Below are 6,999 nucleotides of genomic sequence, written 5' to 3'. Positions count from 1 at the left end.
ATTTCATGCTAATAATTTAAAGGGCAAGAATGATACAATCATTTCAAGAAGAATATAATGGAAAATTGTAACACTAATTCAATATTTTAAAAAAACCTCTTAGGAAGCAAATTATAGAAGACAACTTCCTAGGCTGATAAAGATATACACAAAAATTTACATGAAACATCACTCCTAAGAGTATATCCTCAAAAATCAGAAAGAAGACTTGGATTCCTAATATCACCTCTTTAATTCAACATTTTTCTAGTTACCAGCCTTTTCAATAAGTCAATTAAAAGAATAACATCTGGGAATTACCTGGTGGTCCAGTGGTTAGGACTCAGCACTCTCACTGCTGAGAGCCCAGGTTCAATCCCTGGTTGGGGAACTAAAAAATCCCATAAGCCTTGTGGTGCGGCCAAAAAAAAAGAAATTTGGAATACATAGAAAAAACAAAATTATTTTCAGCCAATGTAATTTTCTACTTGAAAAGCCAAAAGTAACCTACAGATAAAGTATTAAAATTAATGAGAGTTTTTCAAGGCTGTAATATATAATATTGATATTGAAGTCAATTTTATTTTTATATCCCATCAAAGCTAATCTTACGTAATTTAAGAAGATATCACTTGCAAAAGCAACACGATGTTTTTTGGATATAACAAAAAGTTGGATTACTATGGACAAAACCAGAACACCTTATTGAAATACATTATTAAATAGGACCTAAATATATAAAAAGATATACCATGTTCATGTGTTGAAGACTCAGTTTTGTAAAGAAATTTCAATATGGTGTTCCAAAATGACAAGTTTCCTGACTAGGAGAGCTAACTACAACACTCAGTTCCTTATGGCCTATAAAGATGAGTCCTCTAAATGTCTCTGGTAATTATAATAAAACACTAATAGTAAATTCAGGTATTAAAAAATACAAAATGTATTTTGTACTGATAATCATAACAAAAGGACAATGAGTTAGGAATTGTAAGCTATGCAAAATTAGAACACATCATTTTGGGAAAGATACCAAATTTCAAAAAATTAAAACCAAATGACAGAAACTTTAAAAATTGATGTTGTGACATGTAAAACTTCATATTAGAATGGGCTCAATCTAATGACCATGGCATTTTTGAATTATTTATACATAAGCTACCAGGTCTTATGTCCCAACCAGATTCTGCAACCTGGATTTTTATGAAGGAATGAAAATAATTCAGAAATCTTAGGAAACTTTCAATATAAATAAAGCAATAACTCTGAAAAGTATGAGAATAATAAAGAAATAATTTATATCTGTGCCGTTGATGTTTTAGATCAAGTTAGGCATATCTTGCAAAGCTGAGTTTAGAATCTTTGAGTTTGTGCATGTTTGTTGTTTAAAGGAAAGTACTTGGAGACCCAGCTATAATAACAGCAGTTTAAATTGCTTTATAAAGGAATTTATTGAGTGTGGTTACTATTTAAATTATTGAGACAAATTGATTTTCAGTATTTGTCTAATGGAGATGTGAATCCAATACATCAAGCAGTAAGCAAAGTACAAATAACAGTGAATATGTCTCTCCACATGTATAATTAGAGAATTATACAACTAAAGAACTAAAGAACTAAAGAATTGATCAGTACAGTAGTGTTGCAGAGGTGCCCTGCCTAGATCCCCTCTGCAGGACCAAAATTCTCCTTCCCCCAGCTGTTGTGAGTACTGTCTGATGACGGTTCACAGGTAGTCCCTCTCTAAGAATTATCCTTTGCAGAAGGGAGTTCTCTTGCCCAAGGTTATGGCCCTCACTGGGGACAGCCTGCATCCAGTGGTTGATGTGGGGACACAAAGTCTCAGATTTCACTATGGGACAGCACTGAAGGGCCATCCTGGCTCCACAACTCCTTGTAGGATGTGCTGAGGCCTCTGCTGCAACAGCGTCACCCAGTTACAGGTGTTGTTCCAGGCAAACACTCCTCAGTTGCTCTTCTGTGTGCAAATCTCTGTTCAGAATCTATTTCACAGAGAACCCTAAGTGGGGGTGATTTCTTTTTAATCTCCATAGACAAACATCTACTAAATTGAAAACTGTATGACAGTTGTTGTGTTATTGAGATAGGCATTGGAGATAGAAAAACATATTTTCTGATGTAAGTTTTTAACTTCTATGGGTAGGCAGGGCATATGTGTTAAACACTGCTAAGCAATATACATATTGTCCAGGTCAAATGTGTGAAGCGGAGAGCACATATAGGAATTTAGGGCAGGGAGAGACCTGTCTTCTTTGGCTGAGCTGTAAAAGAAAAGGTTGAAATAAAAGGAAAGGAGATGGGATTATGCCTGGTGCAGTGCAAGGCACTTTGTTCATGGCTCTTTTGTCACCGGTAGCAGGTGGCACCATGATTTATCTATTCACATATCTCTTTTTTCAACTAGAGTGTGAACTCCTCATTGATAAGTCCATATTTTATTCATCTTTGAATCCACAGAAAATAGAATGTTTATTAATTCAACAAGTATTCATGCAGCATTGATCTGTCTGATAGTGTGCCAGGAGCTGTACATTAGTGTATAAATGAAGTATTGTCTCTGCCTTCAAGGAGCATACAGCCCAGACAGGAATTTCATTAATAGAGACTTCAATAGACAACTTATATTTTGACAGGTAATATTCATTAAGTAATTCTTTATTGCCAAGTGCCATTTATGTGCCAGGCACAGTTCTATGATGAAATAATCAACAAAGTGCCATGGGAGCACACAGCAGGGACCCTCAACCCACATGGAGAACATATTTTTTAAGGAAGGCTTTCTGGATGAGGTCATGTTCAAGTGTGACCTTGGGTAAGAGGACACTCTTTTCTCTGTGAGTTGTGCTCTGAGAAGGACTCAGCTGAGAGCTGTCAGCTGTCTGTGCCCCTAGGGGCTGGCAAAATGAGAGCCTCCATCCTGCAGGCAGCGCTGGGCTACACACAGCTGTAGCCACCTTCGTGATCTGGGTAGAGCAGCGGCTCTCAAGCTTGAGGGTGCATTGGAATCACCTGGAGGACTTTTTCAAATAGATTGCTGGGTCCCATCCCCAGATTATCTGATTTAATAGGTCTTGAGAGAGGCCTAACATTTGCATATCTAACATGTTCCCAGGTGATGCTGCAGCTGCTGCTACAGGATCCACACTTTGAGAACCACTGATGCAGAGAAGTCTGTATTTGAAATGCCACTCCAGGGCATTCATTCAGAGTAGATAAAGTTTGATAATATTTACTGAATGAATAGCACCAAGTTCAAGTATCCTACTGCCAACTGATGGAGAAAGTACACGATTACAATGCAATGCAGTAAGCTCTAAGAAGTTAGTTGCAAAGTACTAGCAGGGTTGCAGAAAAAAAGGGCCAATTTTTCCTTCATTCGTCATGAGAATCTTGACAGACAAGTGAGCTGATCTCACCTTCTGGCTGAGTGAACTAATTGGGAGTAAACTTTTATCTTTGGATCTTAGTTTCCTCAAGAGTAAAATGGGGATGTTAATAATGATATCAGAGGGTTGTTGTTAGGATCAACTAGGATAATTCATGCAAAAATACTTCAAATATAAGGTAATATTAAACAATCTAGCTTTTGTTCTTTGCTTGATTATCTTTCTAGAGTTCTTTATTTATGTATATATGACTTGCATTATCGTAGTAAAGTCACTGATACTTTTATGGGCCTTCAAATATTTTCTTTTGTTTTACTGATTAGGCACAAGGAAGCAGGAAGCCACTATTAACATTTTAACTTAAACAGTTTCCTTTTTTATATTAATTTTACCTTAATTACAAAAAATTGGATAAGTTGCAGATTTTTTAATGAAAGACAGAAATGCTATGCTAATGCTAAAAGAATGAATATGCATTTGGTTAGAACTTTTATTTGGGGATTTAAATTTCATCTCTGACTGGAACTATTCCTTTTTTAAAAATAAATTTAATCTCTTTTGCCACAGGATGGTAGTGTTGCTTCTCTTGTTAAGCCCCCAAAATAGATTTCAGATGCCAGTTAAAATCATAAAAAATTATATTTCTCCAAGGAGATCTAACAATAAAACATTAGTTTCATAAAGAAAAAAGACTCCTACACATTTATGTTATTTTTAAAGAGCAGGAAACCTCAATGCCAGTGTTTCCTGAGGAGAATTGCCATTTCTTCCTTAGGAAACAGATCTTTGCATGTCAGGAATATTCTCATTATCTCTCTTCTTAAGTGAATCTTGTTTTAGGCATTGTCTTTCAAATTACTGCCCCTTTTACTTGGGTTGACCAATACAATTTGTTTCCTTCTAAATTGATGTAGATATTTATTTTGAAGAGACATTTTAAATGGCACTTATATTGATTGTAATCTACATAATCTTTTATAGCAGATTTAGGATTAGAAGCCAACTTGGAAGTTGTCTAGTGTGACCCTCTATTTGCATGCAGTAATTTCTTCTGCATCTCCAGAACAGATGGCCATGCAGTTTCTCAAGTGCCTCTAAGGATGCCCTTCAAGGCAGCCTCTATTCATTGGAGGACTCCTAGAAAAATAACTTGTTTGCTTTATGCTCAGCATAATGTGGTGTTGCTTGGAAGCTGTGAAGCTTCTGTTTGCTTGAATTCAAGACCATTTCATTTGTCTAGAGGCAACCATCTTGTTGAGAGAATGAGTCATAGGATAAAATTATGAAATGTAGTTTGCTGCATACCGTAGTCAGTCACAGTCTGTCCGCAGATAAAATATTGAAGAAATATAACAAGCTACAATACATTTTGTACTCTGAGAGATCTGGGTTTAACATGTCAGAAATTATTTATTTTCCTCATGACCATCAAGGATGTACTGAAATATTCAATTAGGATTTTTGGTTGCCCTGTTCCCAGAAGTACAGTTTTCATTAACATTAAAATTTACAATCAGCAGGTTTAGTGGAGGAAATAAATTCCTTTGTCACCTTGCCAAATGAGGTGGTGGTATGTGAGAAAGCACACATGTCTCAGCAGGGCCTTGGCTATTTTCTCAGGGGACACTTTTCTCCTCACCCAGTAATCCAGTGACTCTCTAACCTATTGAAGGTAAGATGGTAAGAGAGAGGTTTGTGGAAAGATTTAGACTGAGTTTACAGGGAACTGAATGGCAGGGGTGTCACCAGGGGTCCTAAATGCATTCCTCAGGTTTGTAGATTTAGGAATGTCCTCTTATCAGCTCAGCAAGGGGCTGATTATGCTCTCTGAAACCCATTACACTAACTGATCGGAGAAGAGAGTGAGATATAAACACGAGGTTCTTCATTATTATATTTCCCATGAGAAGTGCACCTGGCAGAATAGTCTACAGTGGTCATAGCCCCATGCTCTACTATTTCAGTAGGTTTTATAATATCAGCTCTCCGAGGGTCACTGTGCCAAGTATAGATGAATCAAAACCTCATGGGATATGCTACTTTGGCAGATGGCTAGTCACTTCTACATTGTATTCATGCTTGTTGGTTATAGTTTCAGAGAATTATGTTTTTAACCTTGACCTCAAATTCTTACTTGAGTCCTGAAGCCACCTATTTATGACAATTATGTAGACTTTTATGATTGTAAATTTTGTGATGTCTAAATCTAGAAATCAAATGTGAATCATATATTTTTCAAATGCATGCCATTTGTAATTATTTTCCTGTTACTACATAGCATTTTGATCAAGAAAGGGAGGAAACAATTTTAATTTCTTCATATTTTGATTAGATATGGCAGACACTGTGATTAAATAAGATGTAAAGGGTGAAACAATGAAATAGTAATGTGAGAATCCAGAGTCAAATAACAATTAATTTATCCTTCAAATTAAAAGCCAAGTAAAGATTCATATAATGTACATCTTCTATAAAGAATCAGTGTTGACCTTTTTTTCACTTGATGAAGAGCATCTACCTTATATATGTTTGTTCACTCAAGAAGTTATGAAATTCTTACTAAATGCCAAGGATTGTGCTAAGCATGAAGGAGACAAAGATAAATAAGGCATAGTTTCTATCTCAAGATGCTTGCAACCTAGTAGGAGAGTCTAACAACTAAACAGGCAGTTCTAAGTAGGATATAAAGAAGTACAAGGTGCTACTGATACACATGAAAGTGTTCCTAACACAGCTCTCTGTTATGTTTCTCAATAATGGAGGGAAAGCATATTTTAGTCAATATGTTTTTATACTTTTCCATAGTCTTCCTTTTGTTCTAAATGATTAAAGATAAAATAAATACTTGTCCATAGAGATGAGATGCACTTATTATGTATGTTAGCATATCAGTGTAATCAAGGTTTTAATTTTGGAAGTTATGGTCCCCAAAGGGAAACAATTTATTTTTTACCATTGGGATGGTAATGATGTAGCAATAACCTCTGCAATTTTTAATGTCTCCCCCAAACCACCCCACATTAAACATACAATCTGCATAAAAACAATATTCTTGGAATGTGGTTCCAGCTTCAGGCAAGTCCCTCAGAACCTATTCTCTGCTCACCACACACACATGAACTCATCCAACCAGAGTGCGGCTCCAAAGCTCCTCATATTCAGAAATCCAGAATCTGCTACTATATGGAAGTCTATTTATGATATAAAGCAGGAGTCACTGCAGCAAAAGTAGAATATATGCTATTTCTGTATGATATATAAAGTTATTGTCCAAGATGTTAGAGTCGCAATTGTAACATTCCTTACTTAAACTACATCATTTTAATGTCCTTAATATGAACTAACAGAACATACTCTATTGCACTTTCCAAAACTTCAGAGAACAAAACCACTGGGGCAGTATGGATCCTTCATTAGCAAACTGCAGAGAATCTGTGCTCAAAATCCTTATCTTAGGGATTGCCTTGAACTAGTCAGATCCTATCAATCACTTGACTAGCATAAAGGTATTCAATAAAATTTCATATACCCATTAACCCACTCAAATGGCACTTGTTGAGCTCCTGTTATATGTTGGGTACTGTTGTAGATTTGGGGGGTTCCATTAAAAAGT

General features: G+C 35.9%; 1 non-coding gene across 1 annotated transcript; it reads left to right on the top strand.

Moving 5' to 3' along the window:
* Positions 1–297: 297 nt before the first annotated feature.
* Positions 298–370, top strand: TRNAE-CUC (transfer RNA glutamic acid (anticodon CUC)). The gene has a single exon. It is a non-coding gene; the product is annotated as a tRNA-Glu (tRNA).
* Positions 371–6,999: the final 6,629 nt, after the last annotated feature.

The sequence above is a fragment of the Physeter macrocephalus genome, chromosome 4 (assembly GCF_002837175.3).
Source record: "Physeter macrocephalus isolate SW-GA chromosome 4, ASM283717v5, whole genome shotgun sequence".
Taxonomy (NCBI): domain Eukaryota; kingdom Metazoa; phylum Chordata; class Mammalia; order Artiodactyla; family Physeteridae; genus Physeter; species Physeter macrocephalus.
The sequence above is the reverse complement of the archived record's forward strand: the minus strand, read 5'-3'. Positions and strand labels throughout refer to the sequence as shown.